The 20,198-nt window shown below is 44.6% G+C and overlaps 1 protein-coding gene across 6 annotated transcripts in view; it reads right to left on the bottom strand.

Moving 5' to 3' along the window:
* The window catches only part of KDM2A (lysine demethylase 2A), a 601,751-nt gene that overhangs the window by 43,801 nt on the left and 537,752 nt on the right, over nt 1–20,198 (bottom strand). Inside the window, exon 2 of one of the 6 annotated variants that reach the window (XM_050956088.1) lies at nt 1,636–1,742. The exons of the other annotated variants lie outside the window; for them this stretch is intronic. The gene's annotated coding sequence lies outside the window, so the exon portion shown is untranslated. The remainder of the gene's footprint in view (nt 1–1,635; nt 1,743–20,198) is intronic. 6 annotated transcript variants of the gene reach the window in all.

Genomic DNA, 20,198 nt, shown 5'->3' with positions numbered 1-20,198 from the left:
TGTTCCTCCGCCTAGGAGCAGCAGGGATATGTTGTCATTTCCATGGAGCCATGCAGAATGCCTGCTGGCCCTACACCAACCAGACTTTTAATGGCTGGTTGAAAACTGGACTCCTGGCAACCCTACTAAAGATCAGAAATGCTGGTTTATAGAGGTTTCTGCTTGGTAAACTGCCAGAAAGCACTGCTTTTACTGTATTTTGACTACCTCAACTTGCAAGTAATTTACAAGTTTGATCTAACAGCATCTTCAAAATCACTGATCAATTTATAAGGTATTTTCTACCATCCAGCCAGAGAAAAATTTACTCACTGATAACACCTCATTAACTTAGCTTGGCTTTCATGAAAGCCAACACATTAGTATAAGCAATAGGAGTGTAGCCACCTTATCGGCAAGACACGCAACAACACGCAAATTATGAATGATTGTTTTAAAAATTACTTAGCTAAATATTCTACAACAATTTTTGTTCTCAAACTTGTTTGCATAGTTTGTAGATGGTTAAGCGTTCCACTCCAGTGAAAGATAATGTCGGTCTTAGAAGCCACATTTCAAGAACAGATTACAAACATGAACATTATTCTTAATTCAACAAAAGTCTGATTTTTTTTTTTAAATAAAATACTGTAAGATAAAAAGTCAGTTTACATGTAAGGCCATTTTTGGACAAATTAAGACTTCAGAAAGTCTATTTTTATTATATAGTTAGCAGTGTACAAACATGGCCAAATTAGGGTCTCAATACTAACCGTTATAAATGAAGATGTCATATTGAATAATTTTAATATTGCAGTTTCAAAGCCATATTTTGCTCACCAGCCACTGGGAATAGCACTTACTATTATTAGCCCCAGTGAGAATACTCATAGTAGTTCTGCTACTGTTTTTAACAACAATACACCTAGATGTATTTGTAGGACAAGACCAATAGACTGAATTCTCAACTTCATTGCTGGATTCTTGTTCACTTGAAATCTTTAAAAGGCCGGGTATCTTTCTAAGAGATATGCTACAGGTCAAACAGAAGCTATGAGCTTAATGCACATGTTACTGGGTGCACTTCTAAGGCTTATGTTATACAGATCAGACTAGATGATCATAATTGCCCCTTCTGGCCTTAAACTTTTTTTTTTTTTTTGGGGATCATGGCGGAATCCACACATACCTAACAGTTAAACACAGCAATTAAGAGTCCTATTCTATGCAACTTTGGCCCAGGATTTTGAGCTATAACGGTACAACATCTGTGGTCTTAAGCTCAAGGTTTGGTAACAAAGAGTATTTCAGGAGGCAAGAAACAGTGCCTGTATGCTGATTCAGGAAAGGTTTGCTTCAAGCCTAAATTTTCTGACCACACTAGCAGTTAATGTACTTTAGGAAGCTGTGCACCAGTGCAGCTGTACCACAGCTGAAAAAACAGGTAAGAAGCTCCTTAGAGAAGACAAGGCCAGAGCTACACTACTGCACAGCTAAGTGCTGTGCTTTTTGCACAAGTCTTAAAATGTTTAGAAATGCAACTCCCCTGTAAATGACAAGCCTTATAATCCCACCTTCCAGCTGCAGTAAGTCTCCCATCAGGAGGGAATGCTAGGATTTGACAGTAGTCAGAAGAAGCAATAGTGACTGGCTTACCACATTGTGTTCATTGCAAGATGCACACTTGCAGCGTGCCACCTCCTGCAAGATGGAAGTGAAAGAGACCAGCTCCTTTTAACCCCTTGGGATCTGGCTCTTGTCCCCTGGGAGGGTCAAAAAGAGGAAAGCCCCAGATCAAGAAGTGAAGCGTTATCCTAGTCTGTAACCGTATCACTGGAAAACAAGTTCTGAGACTATTATACACCCTCCCCACCACCAATGCAAATATAACGATACATCTCTACAATGGAAGTCTGAATCAGAACTGGCACAGCATCTCATTTTCCCTGCCCCCCAAGGATTTATTTTACAGTTCTCTCCCTACCCCTGCCCTTTGCACAAGCTAAGGGAGGGAATGATTTGCGAGGATCCTTACAAAAATGGGACTTTCCTGAAAAACCAGAATGTTAATCACTCTACATAGCAGGGGTGAAGCAGGCCAAGGGAAGTATCTATAGCAGGGGTCGGCAACCTTTCAGAAGTGGTGTGCTGAGTCTTCATTTATTCAATCTAATTTAAGGTTCCGCATGCCAGTAATACATTTTAACATTTTTAGGTGGTCTCTTTCTATAAGTCTATAATATATAACTAAACTATTGTTGTATGTAAAGTAAATAAGGTTTTTTAAATGTTTAAGAAGCTTAATTTAAAATTAAATTAAAATGCAGAGCCCCCCGGACCGGTGGCCAGGACCCAGGCATTGTGAGTGTCACTGGAAAAATCAGCTCGCGTGCTGCCTTCGGCACCTGTGCCATAGGCTGCCTACCCCTGATCTATAGTCTGGCAGTCACACAGAACCAAAACCCAGTCCAGACACGAAGTTTCATTTCTGCTCACTTGCTGGGAAAGCTGCATAGCTGTAGATTTTAAGGATACTGACTGGGCACACCCTGCCCAAAACTGAAAGTGAAAAAATTGGGACAGCTTTATTTGTCAGACAACCACACTGGAGATCTGGAGTGCTATTTTAAAATAATTCCTAGGCTGAAGAGAAAGTGTAATGGTGTTCAAGAAGTCTTTCACAGTTATGTTTAAAGATTCTGTGTGTCAGCAGCCAAGTCAGTTCGGCTTGATGCTTTCCCCTTCTTTATGATATTAAAGAAGACTCAAAGGTTCTCTTCGGGTTGTTACATTAGAAATCGAGGTCCTATCTATAGTAGGAAATTTTAGAAATAGCATCCTGTGGCAGTCACAACAGTTCAGCTGCACCAGTGGAAACAGAGCAAACTTCAGCGGCTTCTGATAATTTTACCACTGTGTTGGAATGAACCTGCTTGTGAGAGGGTTTAACTAAGGGTATTTTTTGTGTTAGTGGTTTCCCCCTTATTAATAGACTACAGGGAAGCTGACTACTCAAAGTACTGTCAAATATCCTATCAGAAAACAAAGCCTTCCTCCCAGCATTACTTTTTACTTACATGTAACGTAAGGTTACTATATCACTAGTTGACAGTATCCCTTTAAATACAAAAACTGAAGAGACACCAGTTCCCATAATGCAATGCTCTATCTGAATAGAAGATGTGCATACTGAAACAGACTATCGAGCCTTGCATGCTGTATATTGGCCACACCCACATATAGAACAGGAGGGTCGAGGCAAACTGCAGCGTCAGATTGTGGGTTGCATTGGGCTTGCACTCTGCCCAACTCCAGATACATTATTAGTCCCAGATTACTGAAATGCCCACTTCAAATGCTTTGGAAAGATCTCATTTCTGCAATGCAGTTACTGGCACAAACTGATAAACATTAAAATGGCACAGGGGCATCTGTGTTGGGAAAAAACAGGCTTCTTGCAAACTAATCCTAACAGAAGGAAAATCTGGTTGCCATGCCAGAAACAAGAAGGGTGTTTCAGGGCTTCCAAGATAAAGCTATACAAGGGGTCAGTTAGCAACCTCTCAGAAGTGATGTGCCGAGTCTTCATTTATTCACTCTAATTTAAGGCTTCGCGTGCCGGTAATACATTTTAATGTTTTTAGAAGGTCTCTTTCTATAAAAGTCTATATTATATAACTAAACTATTGTATGTAAAGTAAACAAGGTTTTCAAAATGTTTAAGAAGCATCATTTAAAATTAAATTAAAATGCTGACCTTACCCAGCCAGCCTGCTCAGCTTGCTGCCAGTCTGGGGTTCTGTTCACCTAGGCTGGTGGCGGGCTGCACAGGGCCTGCGGCCAGGACCCGGGGACCCCAGACTGGGGGGGAGGGGAGTGGTGAGGTTCAGGTGTCAGGGCTGTGGTGGTGGGGCGTAGGGCAGAAGGCTGGGTGTGTGGCAGGGGGGCAGGGCAGAGGGATAGGTGTGTGTTGGGGTGGGCGGAGTTCAGGGCAGAGGGCTGGGGGGCGTGCAGGGCAGAAGGCTGAGTGTGTGTGTGGGGAGGTGTCAGGGCAAAGGACTGGGGTGCTCGGCTTGTAGAGGTGCTCCCAGCCTCCTGCCCTGAGCAGCTCATGGCTGGTGACTGGAAGGGATGTGCTCTGTTACACTCCCTTCCCAAAGGCTCCATCCCTACCCCTCTCTGCCTCCTCTACGGAGCTGTGTACACGCTGCCGCTCTTCCCTCTCCCACTCGCAAGGGCCATCAACTGATTGGCGCAGGGAAGGAGAGGGGACGGGGCAGAAAAGGAGGGGAGGAGGAAGCGTGGCTGCCACAGAACCAAGCTTCTGCCTCCAGCCCCCGCAGGGGAGAGCGGTGGGCTGAGTTAGGCTGGGAGCCGGGACCACAGCAGGCAGCTGCGTGCTGCTCAAAACTGGCTCATGTGCCATGTTTGGCACGCGTGCCGTAGGTTGCCGACCCCTGAGCTATACAAATGTAGGTAATAAAATGGACTTGATCTGAGGCATATCAAGTCAAATATGAGTCTTCTGCTTCAAGAGGCTGAAATTCAACTTTGGTCGCAAGTGACATGATTAGCTACAGGAGCTTAGTTTCTGAAGCAATCTGCAGCAACAAGCACAGCTATTTAGGATAACTAGCAATCATTACTCAAGGACGGCAAAGGATTGGAATAGCAGGGAGTGCTGCAGTAAAACAGGAGACCTGCATGTGAGTAAATAATTGAAAGTTACTTGTAATGGGAAGTTCTTTGACATTTGTGACCCCTACCTGTGGGTATGCAAGCGCATCACATGCCTGAGACCAGAAAAAACTAGCAAATAGTGTCTGTTGGTTCACACCTGTGTCCTGGATCTCCTCATGCCCAGCACTGAGAGCACAGAGGGAGGTGCAGACCCACCACCTCTCCAGGTCCTTCTCTACCATGAATCCAGTCATGGTCTGAAGCAGAGGGGCAGGAGAATGGGTAGCAGAATACAAAGAGAGACCACACACCCCAAAGAATTTCCAGTTACAGGCACGTAACCTCCATTTCTTCTTCGAGTGCTGGTCCCTCTAGTTATTCCACGTATGGGTGGCTGGAAAGCAGTATTCAAATAGGAGGAAGGGAGTGCAAGGATGCCAGCCATATAGATGTTTGTAATATTGCCATTCCAAAGGCTGCATCAGGAGAAGAGACTTGAACCAAAGTGAAATGCTTAGTAAAAGCATGAATGGAATTCCAGGTTGCTGCTGTACAAATGTCCTGCATAGGCACTTCCTAAAGAGTTGCTACTGAGGTTGCCTGTGCTCTAGTTGGGTTCTGCAGAATATGTCTAAGATTTCCAAAGTGGTCCACACCTCCATTCAAAAAATTTTTAGGGGTCCACAAATGAAAAGAGGTTGAAAACTACTACTGTAGTGGAAAGGTCCCTCACCTGGTCCAAGAGGAGGGAGATGACCCAACCAATAGCAAAGGAACATACGTCAGAAACCAACTTAGTCTCTGAGCAGACATTACTTGTCCCACTGCTTGCTCTCCCATAGCAAAAATTATTCACGTGATTTTCTAAATAGCTTTGTTCTTTGCAGGTAGAAAGCGAATGCTCATCTGATGCTGAATGAAGTCTCTTCTCCTCACTTGAGGTATGAGGCTTCAGGGAAGATACCAGTGAGTTGACTGGTTTACATGGAACTTGGAAGTTACCTTCACGATGAATTTCAGGTGGAGGCGAATGGATTCCTTCTCTTTATGAAATGCAGTGTATGTCAGTCAGCCACGAGGGCATCCAGCTCACCCACCTCCTGGCTGATGTAAATGTTGACCAAGAAGGTGACCTTCAAAGACAAGTGGAGCATGGAGCACATGGGCAATGGTTTGAAAGGACAAGATGGAGGTTCCATTGTGGTAGTGGCTTCACTACTGGTGGGAAGTCAATCATACTCTTTAGGAATCTGGCTGTTACTGGATGAGTAAAAAGTAGAATAGCCATCTACTGGAGGAGAGAATACACTGATTGTTGCTACATGAAGCTGCAGTGACCTAATAAAAAGACCCAACATCTTGAGAGGGAGGAGGTAGTATAAAATAGCAGGAATACCTGCTGCCCTTGATAACTGGCTCTGTTGCAACAGGTAAAGAAACACCTCAATTTGGCTAGATAACATTTTCTGGCAGAGAGAAAAGGTAGGTGAAGTAATATCTTCTATTGGACCTACTTCTGTTGGTAAAAGAGGCAGGCTTTTGAACTACATAGAGCTCTTCTTCAGTTCCAGGAAACTCAAATATCTTTCTCCGACCTGAAGAATAGCTCCATGCAGCTCAAAAGCTTGCCTCTTTCAGCAGCAGAAGTTGTCCAACAGAAGATATTACCTCACCCACCTTGTTTTCTTAACACCCTATGACCAACAAGGCTACAACATTGCAAACAACATTTTCTGGTAGTCCTTCCTGCTGTAATTAAGAAGAGTTTGAATGGCCACTGAACATGAACACACTCAATATTAGGATGGGCTTCAGACCTAGCTGTGAGTGAAGTGAGTTGGGTTGGGATGTCTGATTCCATGGCTCTTGAGTTAGCAGGTCTCATAAGGATTGAATGCAGATGGGTTAACAAGTTGACATTTGTAGAACGTCTGGAAATCAGCATTGTCTGTGCCAATAGAGTGCATTGAGAATGATTCATGCTTCATGGTGACAAATCTTCCATAGAACCTGGGGTCATAGTGGGATGGAAGGGAAAGCATACTTCAAGTGGTCTGTCCAGTATGGTAGAAGAGCATTGCCCCTGGAGTCCTGACCCCATGTTTCTCTGAAATAATACAAGATAATTTATTGTTCATGAACAGGTCCAAGATGATGTACTACACTGAGTGAATACATTGTTCAACACTGAATTCTCCAACGCCCACTTGTTATCCATGGCAAAATGCCTAATGAGGTAGTCTGCCAATCAGTTCTGAGTGCCTGGGAGGTATGTCAAAGAAATTGAGGTGGCTCTGGATACACCTGTGCCATAAGTTGCTCATCTCTATGCACACTGGGAGGGATTTTCCCCCTTTGTTTACATAGAAGATGAAAGGTCATGTTCCTTATATTTTCCTGACATGACAGGATCATGTGAATGGGAGGAATGCATTGTAGGTCTGACTGCTCTTAGTTTCAGGAGACTGATATGCACCATGGCCTCCAAAGGTATCCAAGTACCTTGTGCTAGCACAACAGGCAGCTTGAGACGCATAAGATGCCCCCAAACCTAAGACACTCTACACATATATATTGTAGAAACCATACACCAAAGAGCTTTCAATGACTAGGGAGCAAGAGAACTTCACTAGTTAGGCATGTTGCCTATAGCTGCCACATTACCTTGACATTTAACAGAGCTCAGCACCAAGTGAGGATAGGTGTAAAAGTATTTCAGTTATGTTAGCACAATAGTATCTGAGTGTTCTTCATACTAATGAGAGCTCATGTAATGAGGGTCTGGACTGAAGCCCAACAAAGCAGCTCTCACTGCAGCAGAGTCCAAGCTTGAATCCGTCAGAGGAGGATAAATAATGACAATTGCACATTATTCTCCACTCATCCCAACACTCAGATGCCAGTGGTCACCTCTCTGATATCTTTTACATGTCCCTTCCCCATTTATTCCTAGGAGGTAATATACTCCAAGGAAATGGAAAGCATAGATAATACTTCTACACAGATAACAGAACTGTAGCTCTTCCTACTCATGCTGATCCTTCCACCTCCCATCTAATCTCCTTAAGGATGGCATGGCTGAGGCTTACACCTGTCTGCACAATGGAATTCTTCAGACACTACTTCCTTTGATACCCACATCACCCCTCTGCAGGCTACTTCTGTCTTCCAAGTGTTAGACCCATCTCTAACATGGAAGAGAACTGAAAATCCAGATTTCAAAACAAACTATGAATTGTGTTTTTAAATACAAGGTCACATTTAAAAACAGATCAAGCTTGCTCAACCCACCTCATGTTTTAGGAACGAAGCCAGTGAACACCACAGTGCTTTAGTCACTTCCTGCCTTATTTGTTGCAATTTCCTCCATGGTCTTCCTAAATCTCTGCTCTTGAAACTTCAGGAGGCCCAGAATGCTGCTCCCAAGTTCTCTCCATCATAGGAAGCAAGAGCTCAACATGCATCTCTTTTCCCCCCCATGTCACCTTCCCTAGCTTATCTTTTGCTTTCAATTGAGAACAGCTCTCCTGGTTTGAAACTCTACACAAACTTATTCCATGAACTTCCCTACTACTCTCTTCCTTCCCCATACATCCACACAGTCTGCATTTCTCTAATCTTCATATCTCCTTTCCACAAAATTTTTAATTAATTTGTGCATACTTTTCTGAACTCTCTCCTGCAAAACTAACTTACACATATATACCACACACCTCTACCTTCACATGATGTTTACAGGTAAGCATACATGAGAACTAGTAGCTGTTGCTTTGCTCATAAGCAACATTCTCATTAGCCACATACACACACATCCCTATTCACTTCTTCATTTTCACCCCATTCTGACTAAATTTGGATCTTTTTACAGTACTTTAAATCTACATATATTGGGGGGGTAAAAGTAGTATTATCTATAAAAATAGGAAACTGAGGCAGAGTTTAAAGTAACTTGTTCAAGGTTGCACAAAAATTTTGTGGCATTTCAAGAATTAAATCCAGATCTCCCAAGTCTTAGTTAACCTTAACCATAAGACCATTTTCCCTCATCTCTAACCCTTCCCTCAGCTCCTCCACAATTTACCTCCACCCACCGTTCTTTGATCAGAATGACCTGCCTTCTAGAGTCCAATCAACACCACATCTTGGGTTGCCAGCTTTGGAGGGGGACAGTATAGTTGTCCAAGCACTCTTTATCTTTTCCAGCACTAGAGCTTTTATTGTTTCAGCTCTGCTTTTCCTGAACTTCATCTCTATTCTTCTTCTCCCTCCTTAGCTGTAAGAACAGTTGCACACAATTCCGCAAGGCATGTGCTACTATGTCTCGCGCTGCAAAAGGGTGTGTGAAGGACCTTATATAGCTGAACTTTGTGTTGTAAGATTAATAATAATCTGATTTCCCATGGCAATTTGGCTCAACCAAAACAGCTGGACCCTTGAGTGAATTTATTAATACAGTAGTGTTGTGCTACCTCTGTCCAACTTCAAAGTTTCAAACCTTACCATAATAAATCATGCAACCCTCCATACAAGTGACCCTAGATACACTCTGCCAACTACTGCATAGATCTGAATGCTGACCTTAATCTCGAGTGCAGCTTGACACTGGGAGAGACAGGTGGCTAATTTTAGTAGTACTGCACAACCCATCCTCCAAAGAAGGGTTTCTGGAAAGAAAGCTGTATTAAACTAACAGTGACTGGCTGGTTTCACATGAAGAACCCTAGAACTAATCCAGTAGATTTTTCACAAAGTCTAATACTACTACTTATTGCTTTATGCTTTCAAAGCCCTATACAAGCTAACTGGTATTTCATACATTAGGTGTTTATCCAGAATAGGACAGACTCAAAAACCAGGCTCATGATTTAGCAGGAATCTAGTCAAAATCTGGAGACCTTCCAGGGTTTAAAGTTCCAGGAGGGCTTCCTATCATAAGCAGGGCTGGCACAGTTTCAGAGCAAGTGGGGAGGAGAGTGTGTGGTTTGTATGTTTTCTGGGGGAGTTATAGCTGATAGTGCCAAGGAATAGCTGGACAATTCAGGGGGAGGGGCATCCAGTCAGGCTCCTCAGTACTCACAGGCTGAAGAAGACTTCAGCAGCTGTTTACACAATGTGTACTGATGGGCAACACTGTTTAACTCTAGGACCCATGGTGAGTTTTTGGCCAGGTCAAAGACAGGTTCTTGGCAGCTGCCTCTGACACAGGAATGCTGTTCCCAACAAGCAACGTGGCAGTGCCATCCTCTGCACAAGCTGCTGGTTGCATTGTACTTTTTCCCCCTCTTCCATAATGTCGCCCGTATTCCTGATTGGCTTATCACTTCAGAAACAATATTCTGCCTATGGAAATAAGAACAGTCACTCACTCACGGAAACCTACTCCCTTTACTGTGAAGCTTTTTTTTTTGCCTTTGCTTACATTTGACAGCTTAAGTTTAAGTAAACTATGAAAGACTGCCCTGGAGATGATGTCCTCTATTAACAGGACAGGTAACACAACCTTTTAATACCCCACCAGTATGCTTCAGCCTAGTCTAGTAGTTAAATATTCATTGGCAGTGCTATCAAACAAGGGCTGAGAAACCAGACTGTCAAACAAGAATGTCTATGAGTGACAGCATATTGGAGTTAAGATATAGCATCCATGCTGAATTTCTCAGACCTAGACGAGGACTCACTGAAGCTTTGCATCACTACGGTCCCCGAGTGCCCCCAGTATATGCACTACCCACTAGACCCAATCAACAGCATGTACATTTGTTGGCTCTTATTCTGTACTGGTGACAAAGCACCTTAACAGTGATCAGACAGACTTCTCCAAATAAACCAGAAGGGAAGTACAAATGTGTAAGCTTAAATTACTCTCTGCCTGTCCTCTCTCATGACACCTTGATAACTAAGTTGCAATGCTCTCAAATCTCACAAGCTAGACAAGGCTGGACCAGGACAGTACTTGGACAGCAGATGTTGAAAGATGTCAACAGCATGGGAAAATTTGGGTGGCCGTTCCCTCCAAATCAATGCCATCCATTAGATAAGACATCCCAAGGCCCTTACCAGATCTGCTTACAGGGCCCATCCATGGTGCTTTTTAACTGAAGTAGGGGAACTAACCTCAGTGTCCTTGTCAAATTCAAATTGCATGAACATGGCTAGTTACACTCATTAAGTTGGAGCCCTTCAGCTTCTTCCCATGTAGAATGAGAATCTCACACACATTGCCTTATGAGTAGTGTTACTGTGTAGCTGTCATGTTCCATCACAGAAGTAGTTGCATTTTATCTTTAGGTGAAGCAATCACTATACATCTCTTTGTTACTTCACAAGGGTATTAAGCAGATTAGCGAGCATTTATAAAGCACTTGGAAACACTCAGGTGAAACATGCTAGAGAAGTTATGGTAGTTGAATACTCAAGCTACACACTTCTCAGCCCTCTCCTCTCTACTTACAGCTGCTAAAACTTTCCAATGCTAGCTCCTGCACTTGACTCCCAGAAGCACATACATGAGAAGCTAGCTGCAGGGAGGAAGGATTGCATGAGACTGCGTGAAAATAAAGGAAAGTGGGGCATATGATGATTCATTCTAGTCAAACAGTTAAATTCAGCAGCTTCCAAATCTGTTGCTTAGGACCTTGTACTTCTCCTCCTCTTCTCCCAAACTCTCAGGAGGCTGGCTGTTGAGTAAAAACAGTACAATTTCTCCAGTCTGTACCCAGTCTTTAGGATCAGCAGCAGTAAAAACCACAGGCATTTATCACACTGTGCATGTCTATACAGCAATTAAACACCTGTGGCTGGCCCAGGTCAGCTGACTCGGGCTCATGGAAGTTGGGCTATGGGGCTGTAAAACTGCAGGGTAGATGCTTAGGCTTGAGCCCAAGCCCTGGGACCCCCTCCCCTCTCACGGGGCCCCAGAGCCCAGGCTCAGGACCACGCCTAGACAGCTACTCTGCAATTTTACAGCCACAAAAGCCCAAGTCTGCTGACTTGGGCCAGCTGCAGGTGTTTAATTGCACTGCAGACATACCCACTGCGGGGCTGCCTCTCCACCATCAAAAAAAAAAAAAAAAAAAAAAGGGTGTAAGCTACTCTGCTGCAAAATCCTAGTGGGGATAAGGCACAGATAGTTTTTATTGTGATACAGCTGGGTGAAGTATTAGTACTGGCCTTGCTTAGCTACGTCACAGTAAAACCTTCCTGCATATCATCTCCATTAGGATTTTATAGTGGGATAGCTAACATGCATTCGTTTTTTAACAGCATGATAACTACCTATTTTGGCAGTGAAGAGAGCCTGAATTCTGCATCCTCCCTGGTGCACAACTTGTGCAGATGTGTAACAAAGAAAGACATCTCTCCTTAAAACTTCTATTCAGTTTAAAGAACCTGTGTCTGACAGAACTGTTATTTAGAATCATAGAATATCAGGGTTGGAAGGGACCTCAGGAGGTCATCTAGTCCAACCCTCTGCTCAAAGCAGGACCAATTCCCAACTAAATCATCCCAGCCAGGGCTTTACCAAGCCTGACCTTAAAAACCTCTAAGGAAGGAGATTCCATCACCTCCCTAGGTAACCCATTCCAATGCTTCACCGCTCTGAGTGAAAACGTTTTTTCTAATATCCAACTTAAACCTCCCCCACTGCAACTTCAGACCATTACTCCTTGTTCTGTCATCTACTACCACTGAGAACAGTCTAGATCCATCCTCTTTGGAACCCCTTTGAAAGCAGCTATCAAAACACCCTCATTCTTCTCTTCTGCAGATTAAACAATCCCAGTTCCCTCAGCCTCTCCTCCTAAGTCATGTGCTCCAGGCCCCCTAATCATTTTTGTTGCCCTCCGCTGGACTCTTTCCAATTTTTCCACATCCTTCTTGTAGGGTGGGGCCCAAAACTGGACACAGTACTCCAGATGAGGCCTCACCAATGTCAAATAGAGGGGAATGATCACGTCCCTCGATCTGCTGTCAATGCCCCTACTTATACAGCCCAAAATGCCATTTGCCATCTTGGCAACAAGGGCACACTGACTCATATCCAGCTTCTCGTCCACTGTAACCCCTAGGTCCTTTTCTGCAGAACTGCTTCCTAGCCATTCGATCCCTAGTCTGTAACAGTGAATGGGATTCTTCTGTCCTAAATGCAGGACTCTGCAATTGTCCTTGTTGAACCTCATCAGATTTCTTTGGGACCAGTCCTCTAATTTGTCTAGGTCCCTCTGTACCCTATCCCTACCCTCCAGAATATCTATCACTCCTCCAAGTTTAGTGCCATCTGCAAACTCGCTGAGAGTGCAGTCCACGCCATCCTCCAGATCATTAGTGAAGATACTGAACAAAACCGGCCCCAGGACCGACCCTTGGGGCACTTAGCTTGAAACCAGTTAACAACTAGACATGGAGCCGTTAATCACTACCCGTTGAGCCCGATGATCTAGCCAGCTTTCTAGCCACCTTATAGTCCATTCATCCAGCCCATACTACTATAACTTGCTGGCAAGAATACTGTGGGAGACCATAACAAAAGTTTTGCTACAGTCAAGGAATAGCACGTCCACTGCTTTCCCCTCATCCACAGACCCAGTTATCTCCTCACAGAAGGCAATTAGGTTAGTCAGGCATGACTTGCCCTTGATGAATCCATGCTGACTGTTCCTGATCACTTTCCTCTCCTCTAAGTGCTTCAGAATTGATTCCTTGAGGACCTGCTCCATGATTTTTCCAGGGACTGAGGTGAGGTTACTACCAAACCTTTGCCATACTGTAACCTGTAGCACATTTCATATCACCATACTTCAGTCCAGTTTGTTTTAGTTAAGCTCCTGGAGCCTCCACTGAGATTCAGAGTCCCTGCACAGAGAGCTCACACTGTTTACTGCCTGTACTGTTTCTACAGCAACAGAGACAAGCAGAGCATAAAGACACAAACACTGCCCTTATTCAGTTCTCTTTTTAGGGAACACCTGCACAGAAGTTGAACAGGTATAGTCCTCTCTAAGAGAGGCCTTCAGAGCTGAAGGTGACAGAAATCCAATGAAGTGGATTCAGCATCTTTTCCTGCTGCCTATATACATTACTCCCTCTCTCCTGATGTTCAAGTCACAAGCTAGATTTCATCCCCAAGTTTCTCAGAACCATCTGAGGTATTGACAGAAGTGCTATGAGCAGCTGTGGGCTGCTATGAAGTCTATCCCTTTTTCACCACTGCTTTCAAAGGTCTCCTTGTTCATAGTTACAGGGGTAGGGCTAAAAGGGAGATATGGAGTGTACACCAACCTAAAGGAATTTCTATGGGTACGTCTACACTACCTGCTGGATCAGGGGGATAGCGATCGATCTATCAGGGATCGATTTATCGTGTGTAGTGTAGATGCAATAAATCGATCCCCAGTCGCTCTCTCGTCGACTGCTGAGCTCCAGCAGTGCGAGAGGTGGAAGTAAAGTCGACGGGGGAGCTGCGGCTACTGATCCAGCGCCGCGAGGACGTGAAGCAATTTTAATTTGATCTAAGATAAGTCAACTTCAGCTATGCTATTCTCATAGCCGAAGTTGCGAATCTTAGATTGATCCTCCCACAAGTGTAGACCAGGCCTATGAGCCTAACTCTTCCCTTTACGTATGCCCTGGATTAAGCCACATATCTAGGATGAAGGGAGCTCTCAGTTCCTAAGGACCATCTAGATCTTGGTATCTCTCCTGAGATGGAACCCAATTGTGGTGGTAGTTTTAGGTTTCATTTATAGACTGACACTCATTGTGCGAGTGCCTCATATAGAGGTGTTTAGGACAAATCCATTAGTATTCCCATTTTGCAGATGGTAAGATTGAGGTACAAAGAAACTCAGAAACTTGCTTATAGTCAAGCAAGAGGTCTCTGGCAGAAGTTATCAACAGAACTAGATCTCCAGTGTTGCAGACCAGTGCCTTAACCAGCCATCTTTCCTCTCGATGTAACTATTGCTTCATTAGGAACTGGATTAAGACTGACTCATGTCTCAGACCATTGAACAGTTGTGGGAAGTAAGCACTTTCATCTTTCACTTCCAGTATGGCCCAACTTGATAGTGTCTGAAAGAAAAAATTCCATATCCCATTTCCAAATCCTTGTGCCTTTCCCTGAATGCTCCCCTCAAAGGCAGATAACAATTCACACTTGTTCATTATGTACATCACCTTTCCACTCCAGCTGATTCTCTTGATCCATTCTAATTCATTCTCCCTCAAACCTATTTAGCATTAGGGTGCTTGCCTCCTATTCCTGTCTTCCTTCTCTGAAGTACTGAGAATGGGCAAATATCAGAGGCTGGAGAGACTCCAGTCAGCAGGGGCAGAAGCCGGCAAAGCAGTGACCTTTGGACTTTCAGAGAACTGTCTACAGTTTTGATTGGACTTTCTCTGCCCCGTGCTGATTGGCTGTTTGCTCCAACCTTCCCACTCCACCTGCCTCACAGAGTCTTCCCCTCAGCTTCACCTCTACAGTGTCCTCTTATCCTCTTCTCTCCTGCCCTGTCCCCCTCTGCCCTTTTTGTTTTCTTTAGCCTCAGAGTTAGTTTTTTAGGCATATCTCTAATAGAGCCTCATATCAATTGAAATGATCCCCTTCTAGTTAAACCCACGCCCAAAATAATCACAAGACTAACCTGTCACTTGCTGCCATTATATGGCACGCTCTGTTTGTGCATTATACTCCTTCTCCCATCATGTGAGTGAATCATCTATTTAGATTGTAAGCTCTTCAGTGCAGGGGCCATCTACTACTTTCTATGCACAATACCTAGCACACTAATCAGGAACTGACTAATAGTGCTATATTAATATACTAGAGACCTGGCAATACTGAGCTCTGCTCTTATTTGTGTAGTGGGCAAACTATGGCCCGTGGGCCAAATCTGGACCACAGGATTGCCTCTCCCCTGGTGCTGCAGGCCCTGTACCGCTCCCGGAAGCAGCTGGCACCACATCCCTGCCACCCCTCGCAGCTCTTATTGTCCGGGAACGGGGAACCCGCAGCCAATGAGAGCTTTGAGGGAGGTACCCACAGGCAAGGGCTGTGCATGGAGTCATCTACCCACCCCATCCCCTCGGGGAGGCAGGGACGTGGCGCCAGCTGCTTCCGGGAGCAGCACGGAGCCAGGGCAGGCAGGGAGACTGCCCTGGCCCCACTGCATGCTGCTGCCACCCTGGAGCCGTTCCAGATAAGCAGCCCTGGGCCGGAGCCTGCACCTTGAACGCCTCTTGCACCCCGCAGCGCAACTTCCTGCCTTAAGCCCTTTGCCACACCCCTCCTGTGCCCAAACACCTGTCCTGAGCCCCCTCCTGCACACTGCACCCCCTCCTGCACCCCAACTCTCTTCCCTGAGCCCCCCTTACACTCCACACCACTCCTCTGCCCCAACCCCTTGCTCTGAGCTCCTTCCTGCACACTGTACCTCCTCCCACACCCTGCACCTCAACCTCCTGCCCTACATTCATGGCCCTGCATGCAATTTCCCTACGCAGATGTGGCCCTCAGGCCAAGAAGTTTGCTCACCCCTGTTATCGCACATACACAACACTGATTATGGCAGGTCTCTCAGATCCTTAACTTTCTTCTCTTTCACAGTGATGAGTTATCTCTGGGCATTGTCATATGATCACAGGATTTAACTACAAATCCAAACAAAACAATGCCTGCATAATTCCGAAAGCCAATGAACTGAAAGGTCAACAACAGCCACTGAATTAACTTTCAGAGTTCATACTAGCCATTTAGAGCCCTCCACTAAGCTTATCCATGTCCTCTCCTTCACTGGAATCAGCAAATCTGGTCTGTGCATCAGAAGTGCTAACAGCTTTCCCAAATGGCAGGGAGCAATTGCCCCAAATGTTTGCACAGACAATAACCTAATTCAGTCTGAGGTAAGACTTTTTGTTTTTCCTCTAAACACGGTGCCACTGCCCCATCACATGGAGTACTGTCCCAAAGGAGCACCTGCTGAACTGTGGACCCAGAGTTGGGACTAACAAATAAGGATTAGTGAACAAAAAGCCAGTGGGGAAGAACAGGTATCCTAAGGAGTTAGCAACATCTCCAGCAGTGATAACCTCATAAAAATATTCATGCTCATTAAGAGGAAATATCGATGCTACTTGCAAATTTTGTTTAGTATCCGACAGGCAACTGAAAGTGATTATCTGCTGTACTACTAGTCTCTTCAGCGCCATCAGCACTGCAGCTTACAAATCATGTTAAAGGGATAGTCAGCTTTTAAAAAACAGCTGTGTTAAATAATTAAGAGCAAATCAGCCTTTTAAATGTTTGTTTTAAAGGCATTTATCTCCTGCATATCTCAGCTGAGAGAAAATGAACACACCTGAGTCACATTTTAGTCTTTTTCCTTCAAATTCTCTCATGTGGTAGCACAAGGCTGCTATGTTTAGGATGCAAATGCTGCAGGGAAGTGCTTTTTTAACATAACTGTTCCACTGACATTTCAGAGCATTCCAAGTAACCGTTTCTACTGATGATAGGTTCCATTAAAAATATGCCCAAAAACTAAGTTTGAGGCTAAACATGAGCAGTCTCTACAAGACAAGATAGTTTGCTGCTCACACATTGTTAGCAAAGTGAGCCTGAAACCCATTTTTTGAGGCCAACGGGAGGAGTGAGTTGATTGAAGTGATTAGTCTCAAGTCCTGTCCAGACTAGGAAAGTAAGGTGTGTTTAGCAGCTATGATCACATTACAGCTGAAGAGCATTCAGACACACAAAGTTTCATCTAGTTTGCTGGAGAACCACTTTAGTTGGTCCTCTTAGGTAATTTAACAAAGCACAGCCTGTCAAGGAAGGTGCTCACAGAGCATCTGTTCCCAAACTGGGAGGCAGTCCTAGAATATGAATATGGGGTGAATGCAACCCTTCCAGATTCACAGGCAAGTATATTTGGCACCTCTCACCCCCAAGCACCCACAGCTGCATGCACTTAGCAATCAAAGCCACCCTCCACCCCAACAGCCATAGCTGCAAGCACTTGAATAACTGGGATCAGGACTTGAAGTGCTACCATCCATGACACTGATCTCTTTTGTAAAGCACTTTGAAATCTGAAGTTAATTGCTAGCTATTACTACTTGGTACAGGCCAATACAAGAGACCCTTAGGCTAACAGAAGCCCTAGAAATTATTCTGAAGGATCACCCCAACATCCCTCACTGCTAGGAAGCCACGGGCTACTTGGCTTCCTACCCATTGGGGCTTATATTTTGATGCTAGCCTATACATGATCAATTTAGAACCTCCAAATGACAGAAGCCTGGTCTAAGGAGGAGGAGAGATTGATCTAAGTTACGTAACTTCAGCTACACCACTAACGTAGCTGAAGTCGACGTACTTAGATCAACTTAGTATGATGCCTTCACCGCGGTGAGTTGACTGCTGCCGCTCCCCCATCGACTCCACCTGTGCTTCTCACAGTGGAGGAGTACAGGAGTTGACAGGCGAGTGCTCAGGGTTGATTTATCACATCTAGTCCAGATGTGATAAATTGACCCCCCCGCCCCACACCCAATCTGTCAGGTAGCATAGACATACCCTTAGAGCAACAGGCCCTGCCCACCCTTAACTCCCTATATCTATGATTGCTGTAGAGCAGTGGTTCTCATAGGGTCCAGGACCCCTTGGGGGCTGCAAGCAGGTTTCAGGGGGTCCACCAAACAGGACCAGTGTTAGCTTTGCTGGGGTCCAGGGCAGAAAACTGAAGTCTCACTGTATGGGGCTGAAGCCTGGGGCCCTGATCCCCACCACCTGGGGCGGAAGCAGAAGCCTGAGCAGCTTAGCTTTGCAGTGCCCCCTGTGGCATGGCGCCCTGGGAAACTGCCCTGCTTGCTACCCGTTAATGCCAGCTCTGGCTTTTATATGCAGAAAACCAGTTATTGTGGCACAGGTGGGCCGTGGAGTTTTTAATAGCATGTTTCAGGGGCCTCAGAAAGAAAAAAAGTTGAGAACCCCTGCTGTAAAGGATGGGGTTGTGCCCACTCTTCCATTTCTGTTGCCTCTCCCCACCCCACCATGCAGTGCTTTGGGGTGCAGTAAGATTTTGCTGTTTTTCCTGCTCCCAACTCCCAGCACAGCATTCTGAGTTACAGCGGTCTAGCCAGCTTCACTGCTACTCAAAACCAGGAAGTATAAAACTTACTATACGCGTACGTTTTACTCTGCTGCAAATGGCATTTTCCTAGAGAAAAGTCTGTCTCTCACCTGCCTTGAGTGCTTCCCCAAAACACAGACTATGATCCTTCCTACACCATGATGGAGGTCAGTGTCAGGAATTGTGGTTAAGCACCTTCCCTTATCCTATGACTCCACACACTGTAAAGCATATCAACTAGTGCCTGGAGGGATACTGCGGCCACACACAGTTTCTCTCATGCAGAGCATATGCAGATTTCACATGTGGATCTAGTCAGAGGCCAGGCCAAGGCAGTACTGAAATGGGAGACCTCCAAGAACACCTAGGGTCAGTAGAAGAAGAGAAGGTGGGAAGCAGTATCAGTGATTCAATAGGAGGCATTTCTACTATGACAAAACAGCCAGCATGGGATGTGTACAATGTACAAAAGAAAATGCAGCCTTTTAGATTATAGGTATTGCGGTAGGGTCCAGAGGTCCCAATCAGCAATCAAGGCACTCATCGTGTTACACTATGTACAAACACAAAGAGATAGTCTGCGACAAAGACCCTTAGCCCTGATGACTTGACAATATAAAAGATCCAGTGACATGCAAAATTTCCAGTTAAGGTAATGACAGTTTATTGCTCTACATTCTAGTCAAACTGCTTTGACTAGATGCAATGTTATTGCTCTTCATTTCCTAACTTAAACTTCATTAATGAATGGCTGTAGAACAGTTTCAGCGGTGGGTGAAATAATCCCTAATTTCTCTCCCAAGGGTCTTGCAAGTCTTAATTTGTGTGTATATGGATAACGTTTTGAATTCCACTGACTAATGAGAGGGTGAGACTTCTTATTCCTGTGATTCAAATATTCACCCCCTACCCCGCATCCCTAGATTGCTGAAAGGATTAAGAATATGCAGTCTTTCACACATTGGTTCTAATCCACCCTTCTAGTACCAACTGCATATAGCTCCCACCAATGACTATTTGGTGCTGACAGTATACATAAAACAATGCTTGTGTTTCCAGTGGAACATTTTTACGCTATTAAAACTACAATTACCATTCCATGCTCTTACCGACATCAGAGAAGACAAGATCTGAGTAGGCCTTGGAGACTGAATTCCCCTTTCACTGCTATAAATTATTAGCCAGCACAGAAATTCTTTTTATACCAATGCTATTTAAAAGTATAGTTGAATCTAACCAAACTGATGTGGGAAGCTGGGATTAGTTTGCTCTTGTGCATTGAAACCAATGATGCTCCGCTGATGGGAAAAGAATCTCCAGAACTAACAATACCTTGGTTCCATACCACAAGAGTAATGGTCAGTAGCTTTTCAAACTAGACCCATTTCTCTCCAGGACAGACTACAGAAC

This window comes from Gopherus flavomarginatus, chromosome 5, assembly GCF_025201925.1.
Source record: "Gopherus flavomarginatus isolate rGopFla2 chromosome 5, rGopFla2.mat.asm, whole genome shotgun sequence".
NCBI lineage: Eukaryota > Metazoa > Chordata > Testudines > Testudinidae > Gopherus > Gopherus flavomarginatus.
Note: the sequence above shows the minus strand (reverse complement) of the source record. Positions and strands in the feature narration are given on the sequence as shown.